We start from the raw sequence: 16,092 nt of genomic DNA on the forward strand, positions 1-16,092 counted from the left end.
GATCAAACTCAGGACCTTGCTCTTGCTAGGCAGGTGTTCGGTGCCACTGAGCTAAATCCCCGGCCCCTAAAAAGAACATTTTTTTTAAGGGCACAGGACATAACTCAGTGTGAAGGGCCTGAGTTCAATCTCCAATGAGAGAGAGAGAGAGAGAGAGAGAGAGGAACAATAAACATTAAAATTAACCAACCCGGTAGCATACTCCTGTAATCCGAGCACTTGGGAGGCTGAGGCAGGAGTATTGCCAAGAGTTGGAGGCCAGCCTGGGCTACATAGTGAGACCCTCTTTCAAAACACAACAAAACAAAAAATTCCACAACAAAAATAAAAGTACATTAAAATCAGCCCCCAAGAACAGTGGGCCGCGTCTTCCTAGCCAATTCCCCATCTCCCCTCCTGCCCCCAGACGCCCAGGAAGCTGTGATCTCCATGGCAGGGAGAAACCGGGTCCTCACAATAACCAAAGTTCCAGGTCCAGCTGTTGTTCGTTGCTAAGCAACGGGTGCCATGGGTGACCCCGCGTCCGCCACTCCACTGCCTTCCGTTGAGTGACCGGAAGCAGCGCGGGCTGGGAGAAGGACGGGCTGGAGCTGCAGATGCCCATCCCGCCGTGGGCTCAAGGGTCGCGCCGCCCCTGTGCCACGGGCCTGCGCGACCCCAGGCTGGCTCCCTATGCCGTGGGTGGCAGAGGTGGGTGGAGAGGAGACAGATGAAGCTGGGGTCAACTTCAATGGAACCGGGAAGGGCGGGCAGAGCCCTGGAGGTCGCTTCTGAAGGGAACCGAGAGCCTGGGCCCGGTCCCATCTGCCCGCAGGTGCCCACAGCCTCTCCACCCGGGGAGCCACGTGCTCCTACTTAGTAATAAGGCTTTCCAGCGAGTAAAAGGGCTTCTGACGAACACATGAAGGAATTATTATCCTCTCTGGATGTTTGCAAAATTAAGCTCCCTCCGTGTCAATGCCTTTTCCTTCTTTGGGTAAACGCAGGAAGAAATTTGCGGTGTTCGAAGCACTTCCTTTCCCAGAAAGGCTCTAGAGGGGGTCGGCCCAGGGAAGCCCCTGGGAGTGGAATCGCAGCCTGTGCCAGGCGTGGGCTGGGCCCGGGTGCAGGACCTCTCCTGCCCTGTGCGGGGCCCTCTCCCACCCTGTGCCCCCAGCACATGACTCTTCCGACAAAGACGCCTACTTCGGTGTAGTGGGTATTCTTTTTTTCATTTTTTTTTTTAAAACAAGGTCTCCCTGTGTAGTTCAGACTTGCCTTGAACTTGCTATGTTGCCCAAGGTGGCCTGGAATTCACTTGCACCCTCCTGTCTCAGCCTCCGGGGTGCTGGGATGACAGGCATGTGCCTCCAGGTTTTGTTGTAGAGTGGCTATTTGAATAAATCGGTGCACATGGACTCAGCACTCTGTCCCAAATACTGGGATTATGGGAGTGGGCCACCAAGTCAGCAGCACTGATGCAATTTACAGCTAACACAGTCAGGGCCTCATTGTTTTCAGCCACTCCAAAGCCACCAGAGCAGTTGTCCAAAACACCACAGATTCCCCTGAGGAGAGCTTTCTGTGGCTTTCTATGTTTCCAGGGAAAAAAAAAAGGCCAAGCGCATCAGCACGGCCCACAGTTCTAGCCCAGCATAAGGTTCGCTTCTGTGTACTACATGCGAACAAGACCGGCCTTTCCTTATAGCCTGTAACACCTTTTCTGCTTATCCGCCCCCTGAGCTCTTATCTGCCAGGTTTCTGTTCAGATATAAACTCTCTTCAGCTGGGTGTGATGGCATATGTCTGTGATCCCAGCACTTGGGAGGCTGAGGCAGGAGGAGCGCCGTGAGTTTGAGGCCAGTCTGGGCTACAAAGAAACAAACCAACAAACAGGTAAGATGAGGAAGAGAGGGAGGGAGGGAGAGAGAGAGAGAGAGAGAGGGCAATCACAGGTGGAGAGAAGAAAGCCCAGGACACCCGGGCCAGGTCCTGGGGACGCTCCTTCCCCTGGATCTGGGGGTGATGGGTCGCAGGACCCTCCAGGATACCAGGTCTCAGGGTACTTAGGTCTCCATGCAAAACGGAGTCGTGTTTGCATACAACCAAGCACAACCTGGGACAGAGCAGAGACCCGATGCAAATGCTAGGCACACTGTCACTGCTGCATCCTTAGGGAACACGGACAAGGAAAAACTGCATCAGTTTGGTGCAGACAAAACATTTTTTCCAAATATTTTCAACACATGGCTGGTTGAATCTTCAGTTCCGGAATCCAGGGTCTCGGAAGGTTGATTGTATTCTGAGTTTCGGTCATAAGATAACATTGTTTTTTTTTAAAATGACAATGATAAGGAAATGAGAGACCTTTACAACAAAAACCACAGCACTCAGAAACAGGAAACCCAAGAGGACATCAGAGAATGGAAAGCTCTCTCTTCCTGGGAAGCCAGAACTGATAGAGTCAAAACAATCCCACTTTCATAACTGATCAATTTAATGCAGTTGCAATCCAAATGCCAACAGGATTCACCACCGAACTGGAGAAAGCAATCCTAAAATTCATACAGAACCCAAGGAGACCCCAAAAAGCCAGTCCTGGGCAACAAGAGCAAAGCAGGAGCCATCACAATCCCAGACTTGAAGTTGTATTACAAAGCTGAGGTGATAAAAACCCATGGTACTGGCATCGAGGGAGACACAAGGATCAGGGGACAGAACAGAGTAGAGACAACCGGGTACAGTCAGCTCTTTGATCCTTTCTTTTTTTTTCTGGAGACAGAGTCTCGCTATGTATTCCAGGCCAGCCTTGAACTCACTATGTAGCCTGGGCTGGCCTCAAACTCATGGTGATCCTCCTGCCTCAGCCTCCCAAGTGCTGGGACTACAGGTGTGCACCACCATGCCTGGCGGCTATTTGATCTTTGACAAAGGGGCCAAAAACATACACTGGAGGAAACAGCCTCTTTAACAAATTGTGCTAGGAAAACTGGATTTCTACATGCAGAAGGTGAATCTGGACCCATGTATCTCACCATGCACTAAATTAAAATAAAAATGGATCAAAGAGCTAAATGTTAAAATGAAAATGCCTAACTTTCTGGAAGATAAAAATAGGTAAATGTCTTGAAGACACGGTACAGGCACGGACTTTCTGAATAGACCCCCCAATTGCACAAGAATTAATACCTAAAATCAACAAATGGGATCACATCAAATTAACAACTTCCGCACAGCAAAAGAAACAACCAACAGTGTGAAATGACAATTTCCAGAATGGGAAAAATTGTGCCAGCTTTTCCTCAGACAGAGAACTAATATCTAGAATAGGTAACGAACTCAAAAAATTAGATCCCCCAGGATAAAAGGCCCCCCCAAAAAAATGGGCAACTGAGAGGAACAGATACCTCTCAGAGGTACAGGTGGCCATTCGGTCCCAGAAGGAAGGCTCAACCTCTCTGGCCATGAGAGAAATGCAGATGAGAACAACACTGAGATTCCATCTTTCTCCAGGAAGAAAGGCTATCACAAGAAATCAGATAATAACAAATGCTGGCAAGGCTTGGGGGGAACAGGAGCCTTCATCAGTCTACACTGTTGGTGGGAATGTAAACTGGTACAACCACTGTGAAGGTCAGTATGGAGATTCCTCAAAAGACGGAAACTAGAAATTCCATTTGACCCAGCTGTTCCCCTTAGAGGTGTCTTCCAGAAAGGAACTCCTCATGTTACAGCAATCCACGCCCATGTTTATAGCAGCACGACTCAAAATAGCTAAACCTTGGAAGTGGCCCATATGTTCATCAGCAAATAAATGGAAAAAGAAAATGTGGTATTTACACAGAGTGGAGTACTACTCTGTCATAAAGAAGGCTGCACTTGAGTCATGTGCAGGAAAAGGGATGCACCTTGTGGCCATAGTGTTAGGTGAAATAAATCAGATCCACAAGCTTCTGTGAGAAACCCAAAGTATAAATAAAGAGCAAAATAAAAGATAGATAATGGGAAGTAGGGAGGTAGATCTTTCTAAAGGGGGAAAAAGATCCAAAGGTGGAGGGAGACCAGAAGGAAAGGGGAGGAAAAAAGGAATTGAGATGTGTTTTATAAATGTAAAACTCCCCACAAGAAATGTAAACATTATATACTGCAAACACATACTAACAAATAATTGGTCAGGGTTTTCTGAGACAGGGTCTCACTATGTAGCTGAGGCTGACCTCAAACTTGAGGAGATCCTCCTGCCTCAGCTCCCAAGTGCTGGGATGACAGGTGTGCACCACTACACCCAGCAATATAGTGCCTTTCTTCCACCAGCATGAAGGTGTTTCCTGTTTGTGCGGTCACATCCCTGCAACATTTATCCATTTTATGTTTTTTCAGGCCACAGGGTCCCTCTGAGTTCCAGAGTTGGTGCTGACCACAGGACATTTTCACTGCACATTTTCACTACAGTCCGAAGGCCAGGCTCCTTGGCCTCTGGCTCTGACTGCAAGGCTTGAGCATGGGGGCTCCAGACCCTGCTTATTTCCATCTGGGTGCTGGGGGAGGGCATAGGAGAGGCTGCACTGGGCTGGGACAGGAAGGGAACATGTGTCATCCAAGAATCCCGCTGGGAAGGCGCGGGCAGGCCTCACAGGTGCTCCAGCTGATAAGGAAAAGTCACCTTCACAGCGACACCGGAGACGGAGCAGGAAACCCCGGGGAACCGAGGACTTCCAGGGCATGCGAGGTGCTTTTTATTCTTCCAGTCCATGTCTGCCGGACTCAGGGTCCCAGGCTCCTCCCGACTCCCCCCGTCCCTCATCTCTCTCCCTGCTTCCTATTGTCTGCTTTTATTTTGCTCTTTATGTTTACTTTGGGTTTCTCATAGAGGAGAAACCATTCGACGTTTAAGCTCGAGAGTCTGATTTATTTCATTTAACCCTAGGTCCCAAGGTGCATCCATTTTCCTCCAAATGACGTTTTTTCCTGAGTCAGAGGTTGAGAAAACAAAGGGCTCCTTAATCTGAACCAAGATGAACTGGCTTTCAGCCTTTGTGGTTCAATTCCCAGGAGGTAGAACAGTGAAATTCCTCCTCCGAGAAATCCTTCTTGGCAGCTGCGCCTGATGCCACACACTTGTGATCCCAGCACTCAGGAGGCTGAGGCAGGAGGATGGCAAGTTCGAGCACAGCCTGGGCAACTTAGTGACCTAGGAAGACCCTGCCTCAAAATTAAAAAGGCTGGGGATGTAGCTCAGTGCAAAGACCCTGGGTTTAGAGAGAGAGAGAGAGAGAGAGACAGAGAGACAGAGAGAGAGAGAGAGAGAGAGAGAGTGTGTGTGTGTGTGTGTGTGGTACCAGGGATGGAACTCAGATCCTAGCTTTTGTGAGGTAGGTGTCAGAACCACTGAGCTAAATCTCCGGCCCTAGTCCTCAATATTGAAGGGGAAAAAGGCCAAGAAATTCCCCTCAGGACCCTCAAAGACTTAAATTAGAAGTTTTTCAGCACTGGGCATTGAACCCAGGAACTTCACACTGAGCTACAGCTCACACTTTTTATTTTGAGACGGGATCTCACTAAGTCATTAAGTTGCTTGGGCTGGGCTAGAATGTTCAATACCCCTGCCTCAGCCTCCTGAGTGCTGGGATTGCAGGTATGTGCCACCATGCTTGGCCATAAATTTAATTTTCAATCAATTTCACTGTCTAGAGCACTTTGGTTAGAGACAGTGTGGGTAGGGCACAGAAGTGCAGGATTCCCTGGAAGCTCTATCATGATTAAGATTCCTAATCCAGGCCGGTGTGGTGGTGCACACCTGTGATGCCAGCACTCGAGAGGCTGAGGCAGGAGGATCACCATGAGTCTGAGGCCAGCCTGGACAACATAGTGAGACCTTGTCTCAAGAAAAAAAAAAGGTTCCTAACTCTAAACTATTTTGCTTTGTGACAATGTTCCTCCTTCCTCTCTCACCCTATGCCTTGGTTTCTAGAATCCTCATCTTTGTTTTATTTTATTTTATTTTTAGATAGGCTGTCCTTGAACTGATGATATAGCCCAGGTTGGCCTGCAACTCGAAGCAATCCTCCTGCCTCAGCCTCTCCGAGCTGGGATTTCAGGAGTGCACCACCCCACCTGGCAAGAGTCCCCATCTTGGTCACCCATGCCCCTGGATCAGGCCTGTCAGAGTAGACAGGGTCCACCCTCCCCCAGGTACCCAAAACCACCCCATCCTCAGCCCAGTTTTGTCTCAGAGACGGGACGAGATGGGATGTGTGGAGATTCCTCCCGACAGGGCCACCTCCGGGAAGGGCCTTTGCATATCTCGGGCCCCACCTTGCCCGCCCTCGGAATATTCACCTCTGTCATCCCCCACGTATCCTGTCCCCATTCAGCCTCAGAGATAGGTTCCCGGGCAAGGACTGTTTGGGACAGACTTTCTCCCCTCCGGCTGGTTTAGGAGGGATTTTCCCCGGAAGAAAACAGCCAGGAACAAGGCCTTATCTCTGTAGAATTTTCTATCGCACATGATCAACTGCTGTCCATTTGCATCCAAGGAACACAATACCCATAGGTTCCTCATCTGAGTCTCTGCTAATCACAGCCAGGAAACATGCAGAGACTTGTCTGGCCCCTCTGTCCCTCCAAGCCGCATGACGGCCAGGCAGCCACTTTCATGGCAGGGACAGGGCCCAGGTGTCATAAACATGAGGAGATGCCTGAAAGTGCAGGGGGAGCCGTGAGTTCAAGGGCAGCTGGGGCTACACAGTGAGTTCATAATGAACTTTCAGGGATCCTCCTGCCTCAGCCCTCCGACTGCTGGGATGACAGGTGTGCGCCACCCTGGCTGTCTCATCGGAGGCTGCCAGTTCTCCTGGTCATAAATTACAGCACCGATAACTTCCTCAGAGAGGCAGAGGAGGGCATGGCAGGAAGCAGATTTTCCAACCACTGCAGATTGCAGCACGGCCTCCCTGCATGAATCAGTTTTCTTCTCCCACTGGGTAATCACAAGTACACGAGGCAAAATAAACAGAGCCATGCTCCACTGCATCTCTGAAAGGGTGGTGTTTATTTTTATCACATTTATTAGACTTGAAAGATATCCTTTGGTTCTCAAATCCACATCAGCACCCACGATTATTTCTGGGTTGCTGAGCACTTTCACAAGCAATGAAAGAGCAGGGCTCGCGTGGATGGGGACGCGCCCAGCCCAGGCTTTTTCCCCAGCGCGGGGTCTTCACAGAGAGCTGGACCCCCGGCCTTTTTTTATTTTTTAATTTTCCAGACAGGGTCTCCCTAAGTCGCTAAGTTGCCCGGGCTGGGCTCAAACTTGCAATCCTCGAGCCTCAGCCTCCCAGAGTGCTGGGATCACAGCTGTGCGCCTCCTCACCTGGCCACGTCTAGGCTTTAAAGCACCCTTTTCTACCGGTTCTCGGCAACCTGGAATTCCGTTTCACAGGACGGACGGAGAGGCCTCCGGAAGGTCTAAGGAGCGGCTCGGCCCTGTCCCTAACTCGGCGCTCTCGCTTCAGGGCAGGAGAGGCGAGCGGGACCCTAACACACCGCCCTGCCGGGTGCCCCGCGCCCACAGCCCCCTGCCCCCGCTTTCACTCGGGACACGCGGGACCGGGGACAGCCTTGCCCAGGCCCGACCTGACGCCCACACGGGGCTTCCTACTGTCCCTGCCAGACACCGGGCCCTGTTCCCCGGCCGCACAGCCGGCTCCACGGGGCGGCACTCTTGTCTCCGCGCCCTCTGCTGTGCAGCCCCCGGCAGTCTCCAGGGGAAGTGACAGCAGGAGCCTGCGAGGGACACAGCGGGGACGCACCCCGCCCCGCATCTGTCCCCGCCCGCTGGGGGGCGCTCTTGAGCGCGGGGGGTTGATGACTCAGCACTCGACCCCGCGCGTGCGCAGGTCCAGGTGAGGCTAACGGTGCTCTGACGTCACCCTGCCATTCGCACTTTACTTCCCACAAGACAGTGACATCTCCTGGACTTGTACCAGGGCAGCTGCTCCGGGGTCCTCCCCCGGCCGGGCTATCACTGTGCTCCTGCAGCCGCGCAGGCTCAGGTCACCCCAGCACCGGTTACTCCAGGGGACAGCGGCCTCCAAAGTCAATGGTGGCGCGCGCCTGTGATCCTAGCACTTGGGAGGATGAGGCAGGAGGATCTCAAGTTTGAGGCCAGACTGGAAAGAAAGAGGGGGCAGGGAAGGAAGGAAGGGAAAATAGAAGGGAAGGAGGAAGGAAATGAGGGCCGTTCTAACCCTTCCACTTTTTAAATTGGAGAATTTGTTCGTCAGAATCGAATTCCCCACAGCACTCCCCACCTCCAGACCCACAGCTAGGTCAACAGGCAAGAAATGAAAGGGCAAAGAAAGAGTCCTGGCCAGGCTGGAGGCACGCGCTGTGGTCACTCGATGTCCCCCTGACCCCCGGGTGCAGCGGCTGGGCCTGAGGCGGTAGGGAAGTTCCGCCTGGTGCGGCTCAGCCTCCTTCAACCTCAGTCCCAGTCCTGAGAGCTCCCAGGAGCAGCAAGGTCGCGGGGGGAAAGGACGCCTGTCCCTGCCTCCCGGCTCCGGAACCCAAAGCAGGAACTCCCGCAAGGGACAGCTGTGAATTTCTCTTCCTTTCCCTCCTCTCTCTCCCCCAGCACACGTTTCCATTACAACTGGTTTATTTCTAAGTCTGATGGGTTTTTGGTTCTGTTTTTGGGGGGTGGTTGTTGTTGTTGTTGTTGTTGTTGTTGTTGTTACACAGGGTCTCCCTGTGAAATTCAGGCTGGAATTGAACTTGTGGCAGCCCTCCTGCCTCAGCCTCCTGAGTGCTGGGATCACAAGCATTCACCACCAGGCCTGGCTAAAGGAAAAAAAATTTTACTTTATATATTTTTTGAAGTTACCCTCAATTTACTGGCAAATAGACATTTTAATGTGGAAATTCAGTCTCCCAGGAGAACACGAACAGAACCTAATACACAGGCGCTGTGCAGTGAACCGGGCCCAGGGGAGCTTCCGGTCGTGCTGTCCCCCTGACGCAGGGCACTTACTGTAGTGTGCAGTGGCTGCCCTCTCCGTCCTCCTGGTCACACGCAAGGCACGCTTGCTGGTCTCTTAACTTCTCGCTGGTGATGCTGACAGCGACCACAACAGGGCGGCAGGACGTCCCCCGACCCCTCCGTGCCCACAGCCCCAGCCCACTCGGGGCTGAGGGCCTCGGTTTCTCCTCCGGGGGTGGCTGCTGCGTTTTGTCCGAATTCTGCAGGATTTCCTCGGCTCTCCTCATGCACTGAAATCCATGTGGCCCAGAGCCTGGTGGCGCGCGCCTGTCATCCCAGCACTCGGGAAGCTGAAGCAGGAGGATCGTCAGGCGCTGGAGGCCAGCCCGGGTTGCAGAGAGAGACCCCCTTGGGGAAGCCCCTCAGCGCCTCCCCTCGAAGGGTCAGAGGCGCTGTCAGAGGCTCGGGGTCTCCCTGCGACCCCGTCAGGCTCAGAGCAGGATCAGGGTGGCGACAAGCCACAGAGGAGCCCATTCTGTGAGCTGAGGGGCGGTGGAAGCCAGGATCAAATGCGCTTGGGTCAAGTGCAGGGCTCCGTGACTGGAGACGTTTGAAGCCAAGGCCCCAGGGCGCATTTGTCAAGCTCTCGAAAAATAGAAAGTGGGATCAAAGCAGCGGCACTTCCCAAATATAAACATTTGTCACCTCCGCACACGTTTGATGTGCCCACTGGCGTCCGCGTCTCCTTTATGGACGGGACGGCTTGATCTTTGCGCACACACGGGTCCTTCAGACGGGCGGGACAGCGACAGAGGAGGCCGCGGGCGGCAAGACAGAGAGAGGAGTGGCCCGAGCGGAAGTGGAGGACGCCAGCATCCGTGGCTCCCGGCAGGTGCTGCATCACGTACACTTCCTTGCAGGGTGTCTCTGGGAAGAGGGGATCATTGATCCAGTTTTGCAAAACATTTAAGTCACTCACCTACCCAAAAGTGCTGGCCATGAGCCCAGCACTCAGGAGGCTGAGGCAGGAGGATCTCCAGGAGTTTGAGGCCCTCCTGGGCCCTAGTAGGAGACGGCTGGGGTACAGCTTCTGGACCGGCCCCGTGACTGGGTCCTGCTTTGTGGACAAAAACCTTCCTTCTTTGATGTGGAGTCAGTGCAGGGTCCAGGAGAGGCCACTTTGGAGTCACTCTCCTGGCTGACCTGGCCCTCAGTGACGCTCGAGAGGCCATGGGCTCCAGCTGCCTCCTGCCTTCCTCCCAGGCCTGCTCTGGCATCCGAGGCCCTGTGCTAGACCTGCCCTTCAGGTGCCCTTCTGAGGGTCACAGTGCAGGAGGTGACAGCACCTCTCCCGTCACCCCTGCAGCACGTGGGCGGCCCGGGGTCTCCATTCTAGTACCTCACAGAGACCCGGGGAGTATTTTCCAAAGCATCTTTTGTAAGATTTGCTTATCTTCTTAGGCAAAACATGACACATTTGGGGTTCAGAATATGTTTTACAAGTCGGTTTTTCTTTGTTTTCCTTTTTGGTTTGTTTTTTGAGACAAGGTCTCACTATGTACTTCTGGGTGCCCTTGAATTCACTATACAGCTCAGGCTGGTCTTGAACTCGATGTGATCCTCCTGCCTCAGCCTACAGAGTGCTGGGATCACAAGCATGCAACCCCTGTCCTAATGATGATTTTCTTTGAATGACAATTTTCTGCTGACAACTTTGCCAGGAGAATAGAGGTCCTTATGTAGGCAGGCAGCTGAGAGGTTTCCTTCCTAGGAGGTTTGCCATGTGGCCACGAGTTTGGTAGAGTCACCTCCCTTAGGGGTCCACGATGCAGGAGGTCCTGACATGCCAGGCCTGAGGCTCTGTCCGTGCACACCTCGCCCCACCCCACCCAGTCACGAGTGTAACAGGAACCCCGATCGCTGAGGGCTCCCCTTCCTTGGCTCACCCTGCCCTGACACTGCTCCCCATACCCCAGCCAGCGCCGACATGGGGTGCTTCAGTCCCCTGGGTTCCCTTTCTCTGGGAAGGAAAGGCACGAGGAAGGAAAAAGCAAGGAGGAGAAGAAAGCGGTGTTTATCAGCACAAGCTCTTCCTGCTGAATGTAGATCACAATCAGGCAGACAGAAGTGTTGCCGGCTTGTTCCTGCTTTTCACCTTTAAGCTCCGGGACCTTTGTCCTCTGCATTAGAGAGGTAGTGAACACTACCAGAGGAGGTGCATGTTTTAAAGATCCATTTTCCGAGGTCATTTGTAGGAGGAGGAAACCCGCCGTCCTAACACAGTAACAGAGCCGTTCAGCTGGCCCAGAGTTGCTGGCCGCGTTGTTCCGCCCCCACCCCGCCTTGGCCCTGCCCCAGGTCCCTCACTCTCCGAACCTGGACTTGGCCCCACGCTGGAGGGGGCCGGAGCACCCTGCCGCCTGAGCTGGGCCTTGTGCAGGTGTGGAGCTGGGAGACCCTGTCCTGGCGGATGATCAGCTGGGGGCGAGGGGGTTTCTGCCCTTTAGAAAAACAGACTAGGTGATTGTTTGGCTGGCTGACTGACTTTTCAGTACTGGAGATCGAACCCAGGGCCTTTACACCTGAGCTATACCTCTGGCCCTTTTTATTTTTAAAAAATGAGACAGAGTCTCACTAAGTCATTAAGTTCCCCGGGTTGGGCTTGAACTTACGATCCTCCTGTCTCAGCCTCCCAGAGTTCTGGGATTACAGGTGCAGCACCACTCCGGGCTCAGAAGAGCCCAGGCCTGCAAGAAGCCTGCGAATGAAGCTCATGCAGTGACTGAGCTGTGGCAAAGAGGGGCAAGGTGGCCCCACAGCCGCCAGCAGCTTGGGTCCTCCAGCTCAGCAACAAGCCTTCCCATCCATTGCAAATGCAGCCCAAAGCACCTGTCATCCCACCCCCCAGGAGGCTGAGGCAGGAGGATCACCATGAATGATTTCCAGCCCAGCCTGGGCTACATAGTGAGCTCAGTCCCCCCAGGGACCCACATTGCCCCTAAGGCACCAGGAGACACTTCCCCCTGGGGAGCCAGCGTTTCACAAAGGCGCTTTCCGGGGTCTTGACTGGCAGCCAGAGGCCACCACGGCCCGCAGAGGCCGGAAGGAGCAGTGACACCAGCACCCGCACCCGCACCCGCACCTGGGCAAGCTCAGCATGGAGAATGGAGCAGCCCATCCACCGGCTGAGGGCCCACAGGATGCCCCCGGGCCTGGGTGACTTGGGAAAGGAGCACCCTGCAGGCAGGAGGCTGAGGCAGACAGAGGCGGGGCTCACGGTGGGCCTCTGGAGAAGCCTTGCCAGCTCCTCCCCCAGGTGCCCAGGATCCCTGGTCACAGATCCAGGGAGGCGCTGGCCTTCAGTGCTTGTTAAAGCCGCCTAAGGGACCCCAACGTGCAGCCTGCAGTGGGGCCTACAGGTTGATCATCCCTAATCCGAAAACCAGGAGTCTGAAATGCTCCCAGATCCGAAACCCTTTGTCCACAAGTGGAAAATTCCACATCGGACCTCACCCGGCACCAAAAACATTCTCTAAAATTACTTTCGGAAAAATAAACAAATAAAATTACCTTTGGGCCCTGTGTATTAATGTAAGTGAGTTCTTCATCTGGACTTCTGTCTCATTCCAAGATATCTCACTATGTATAGGAAAATATTCTGAAATCCAAGGCTGGATGTGCAGGCCCAAGGCTGAGACAGGAGGATTGCTACAAGTTCAAGGCCAGCTTCACTACACAGTGAGTTCAAGGCCAGCCTGGAGTATGTAGGGAGATCCTGTCTCAAAAACAAAACAAAGCAAAAAAGCCAGAAAACAAAAAACTGATTGAAATAAGCTCATCTTTGGGACTCCAAGACCTCCCGCAGTGAGGTGAACCACTGCCCACTCCTGGAGCTGCTCAGGCTCGGACCTCTGTCGGGTGTCACAGGCTTTGCCCTCACTGCCTCCCCTACCCGGCAGGACGCTGCCCCTCGCCAGCTCGGCCTGGCTGGGGTCTCCAGTCACACGGGAAGCCGGTATCCGCTCCACCGCTCCCCTGGGCAGCTCTCACCCTAAGGCACAGCGCAGGCTCGGTGAATCCCAGCCGGAGACGCCCCTGCTGTACAGAGTCTGTGACTTACAGAAGAAACCCAAATTCGAATTGTCGGTTCTGCCCTTCAGAGTCAGAGAAATGCACAGATTTCTCCCTTGGGTGTGTTTGTTTGTTCTTCTGAGGCAGGGTCTCACTGTGTGGCCCCATTGTCCTCAAACTTGTAGCAACCCTCCTGCCTCAGCCTCCTGAGTGAGGAGATGACAGGCGTGTGCCACCACACCTGACTTTAAAAACCAAGAAATTAATTCTAAAAAGAAAAAACCAGATCAGCTCCAAAGGGACAGCAGAAACTCAGGCAAGTGGAAGCCCTAGAAGCTCCAGGCGGATTGCTCTGTGGGAAACCCAGCAAGACAGGGCCAGAAGGGTCCACCTGCTGGATTCTGCCCTGAGCAGCCCAGAGACCACCCAGCCCGACATCCGGACACCGACACCGTGTGCATCCCTGCCAGCTTCCAGCGCTCAGAGGCTGCAAGACCAGGGAGGACAGGGCTGCTTCCTCCCGCCGCAGCTCTGAGACAGGTATGATTTGTCACCCAGGGCTCTTCCCTTCCCTCATACCTCACGGTGTCTTCGAGGTAGGGAGGCATCTTCAACACAAGATGAGCTCTGGCTCCAGCCAGCTCCGGGTTCAAACCCTGCCCTTTTCACATATTACCTATGAGTTTTAATTTTCAAGTCGGGGGGAAATAGAGACTAAAAGAAAGCTGTAGGTTTTGAGCCTGACATGGTGGCTCACACCAGTAATGCCAGAACCCAGGAGGCTGAGGCAGGGATATCTCTGTGAGTTTGAGGCCAATCTGGGCTACACAGAAAGACCCTACCTCAAAACAAAAATCAAATAAGCAGCATGTGACAAGGCGGGGCTTGGCTTTGGTGGTGAGAACAGTCCCTGGGGGACACAGGAGGAGACCCAAGGCTGCCGTGAGAGGTCCTCTGACCCAGGCCTCGAGCTCCCGGCCTAGCAGATGGCGCCTTGCCCTGAAACCACAGTGAAAACCAACACGGTTTCCCACGCGAGGCCAGGACAGTGGCTGGGGTGATGCAGGGGAGGCGATTTCACTGTGCTGTGGGTTTCGGATGAGCCCTCGGCCCGCAGGTTTCCAGGTTCCCAGGTCCTGGAGAGAGAGCTTTCGCTGAGAACCCGACACCTGGAGTTTCCCTGGCCCCAGCCTCCTCAAAAACCCACTGGAAACCCAAAAGAGCTCATCCTGCAGGGTGAAATCCAGCGTCATGGAGCCAGCCAGCGAGCGAGGACCCCGGGCTGCACCCTCCCCACTTCCAAGGTGCTGCGGGACAGACACAGGCCACATTGTCCCAGGGTCCACGGACCCTGCGGTGTAAACAGATCCTCCTCCGACCCCTGAAGCCACAGCGACACCACGGGCAAATTAACAACGCCACTTTGTGAGGCTCTGGCGCACGGCCACCTCACCTTTCTCTCCCGGGAGGGCAGGGTGGGGGCCAGGGGCAGCTGCGCTGGCTGAGAGGGGCTCCCTGCGGCTCTTGGGGACCAGCCAGGGGCCAGAGCAGGATCCAGGGCTGCCCGGCAGGGGAGTTCGCTCGCCTCTCTCCAGAGCCAGGGAGGCTTTCTGGAGCAAGAAGAGTCCAGCTGGGCACTTGGGAGGCTGAGGCAGGAGGATCGCCAGGAGTTTGAGGCCATCCTGGGCTACACAGTGAGTTCAGTGACAGCCTGGACTACACAGCGAGACCCTGTCTCAAAAAACAAACAAACAGCTTGCTCATGACATTGTAGTCAGTCACCACTCTTCGTCACTGAGCCCCGGGAAGGGCGAAGGTTCGAAGGGAGTTTGAGATGCCACTATCGCCCTGGTCCTGTGACCTCGAATTGGCCTGGGCTAAAACATCGAAAGACCCTAGGGTTGCTGCAGGTCAGCAGTCCCCACTGGAGAAAAAGATCTTGAACCTAGGTGGGATGCATACAACAGCAGCAAGATACTTGATAACTCAGAAACATCAAGAGGAGTATGAAACACTCTATAGACAGCAGGCTCGTTCTCTTGACTACTGGCTTGCCAAAGCAGGGTCCTACTATAATAAAAGAATAATGGACATAATGGAAAAAGAGTCAATGGCCAATGAAATGAAGATGAAAATGGAGGAGGAAACAACGCAAAGCATAGAGGAACAAAAGCATTACTATGTAATACCCGAGAGAGGGAGAGAGAGAGAGGGAACAGATAGAAAGGCACATACATCGAACAGGCCAGGCCACAGGATTTAAGAACAGAACATTTAGACAGCCACAACCCCTCAGTGAAACGTTACCGAAAGCTACGCCAGAAAAGCATGGCATCCAGAAGCACAGAGAAGAAAGCAGGTGAATGAAATAGAACAGATGCAAATTAAGGATCACCAGATACGCATGATTCGAGGGAGAGTACTTATACAGCAAAGACCCAAGGAAAGAATCCTGAGAAAAAGCCAGAGCCAGCCACCTACATGTGAAAAGCGTGGGAGAGCAGCACAGAAAGACATCGGGGAGCTTGAGAGTCACTGCATATCCACTTTGCCAGCCATGCAGTAGGAGTCAGGTGCAAGCGACTGCTCTTATGGAAAAGTCTCAGACTAGAGAGGAAGTGGATACAATTCTAAAACCAAGTGAAAGAAAACGCTTGGCTCTACCCCCCTTTTTGGGACATCAAATAGGAAAATAAAACATTAATAAATCTCACAAACAAACAAACCAGCAATTGAGAGCAGGGTCTGGGCCCAGCTAAGGGAGTCAAAACCCCCAAGGTGGGGCAGGCAGGTGGCCCTGATGGGCTTGTCCCCCACCCCCAGCCACACACAAAGACCCTCCTCAGGCCGCTGAGCCTGGCTCTGTTTTCACACCTCTGCCAGGAGATAAGAGGCAGCGCCTCAATCACATAACCGGGTTGCGAAATGAACCTGATGGCTGAAATTGGCCATTTTCAGTGCCAAAGTGGGAGCGGCCGGTGCTCAATGGGGCCCCTGTTTCCCTTCCTCCTCAGCGGGTTGCGTTTCCCTCAGCCGGGCTGCCTGGCCCCTCGGCCAGGGGG

The 16,092-nt window shown here is 53.6% G+C and overlaps 1 pseudogene; it reads left to right on the forward strand.

Moving 5' to 3' along the window:
- The first annotated feature begins 596 nt into the window (after positions 1-596).
- On the forward strand, positions 597-15,726 carry LOC147830152 (putative uncharacterized protein ZNRD1-AS1 pseudogene; annotated as a pseudogene).
- The last annotated feature ends 366 nt before the right edge of the window (positions 15,727-16,092 follow it).

The sequence above is a fragment of the Heterocephalus glaber genome, unplaced genomic scaffold, assembly GCF_053883595.1.
Source record: "Heterocephalus glaber isolate CG9 unplaced genomic scaffold, H.glaber_assembly_v1.0 deba00000331, whole genome shotgun sequence".
Classification (NCBI taxonomy): domain Eukaryota; kingdom Metazoa; phylum Chordata; class Mammalia; order Rodentia; family Bathyergidae; genus Heterocephalus; species Heterocephalus glaber.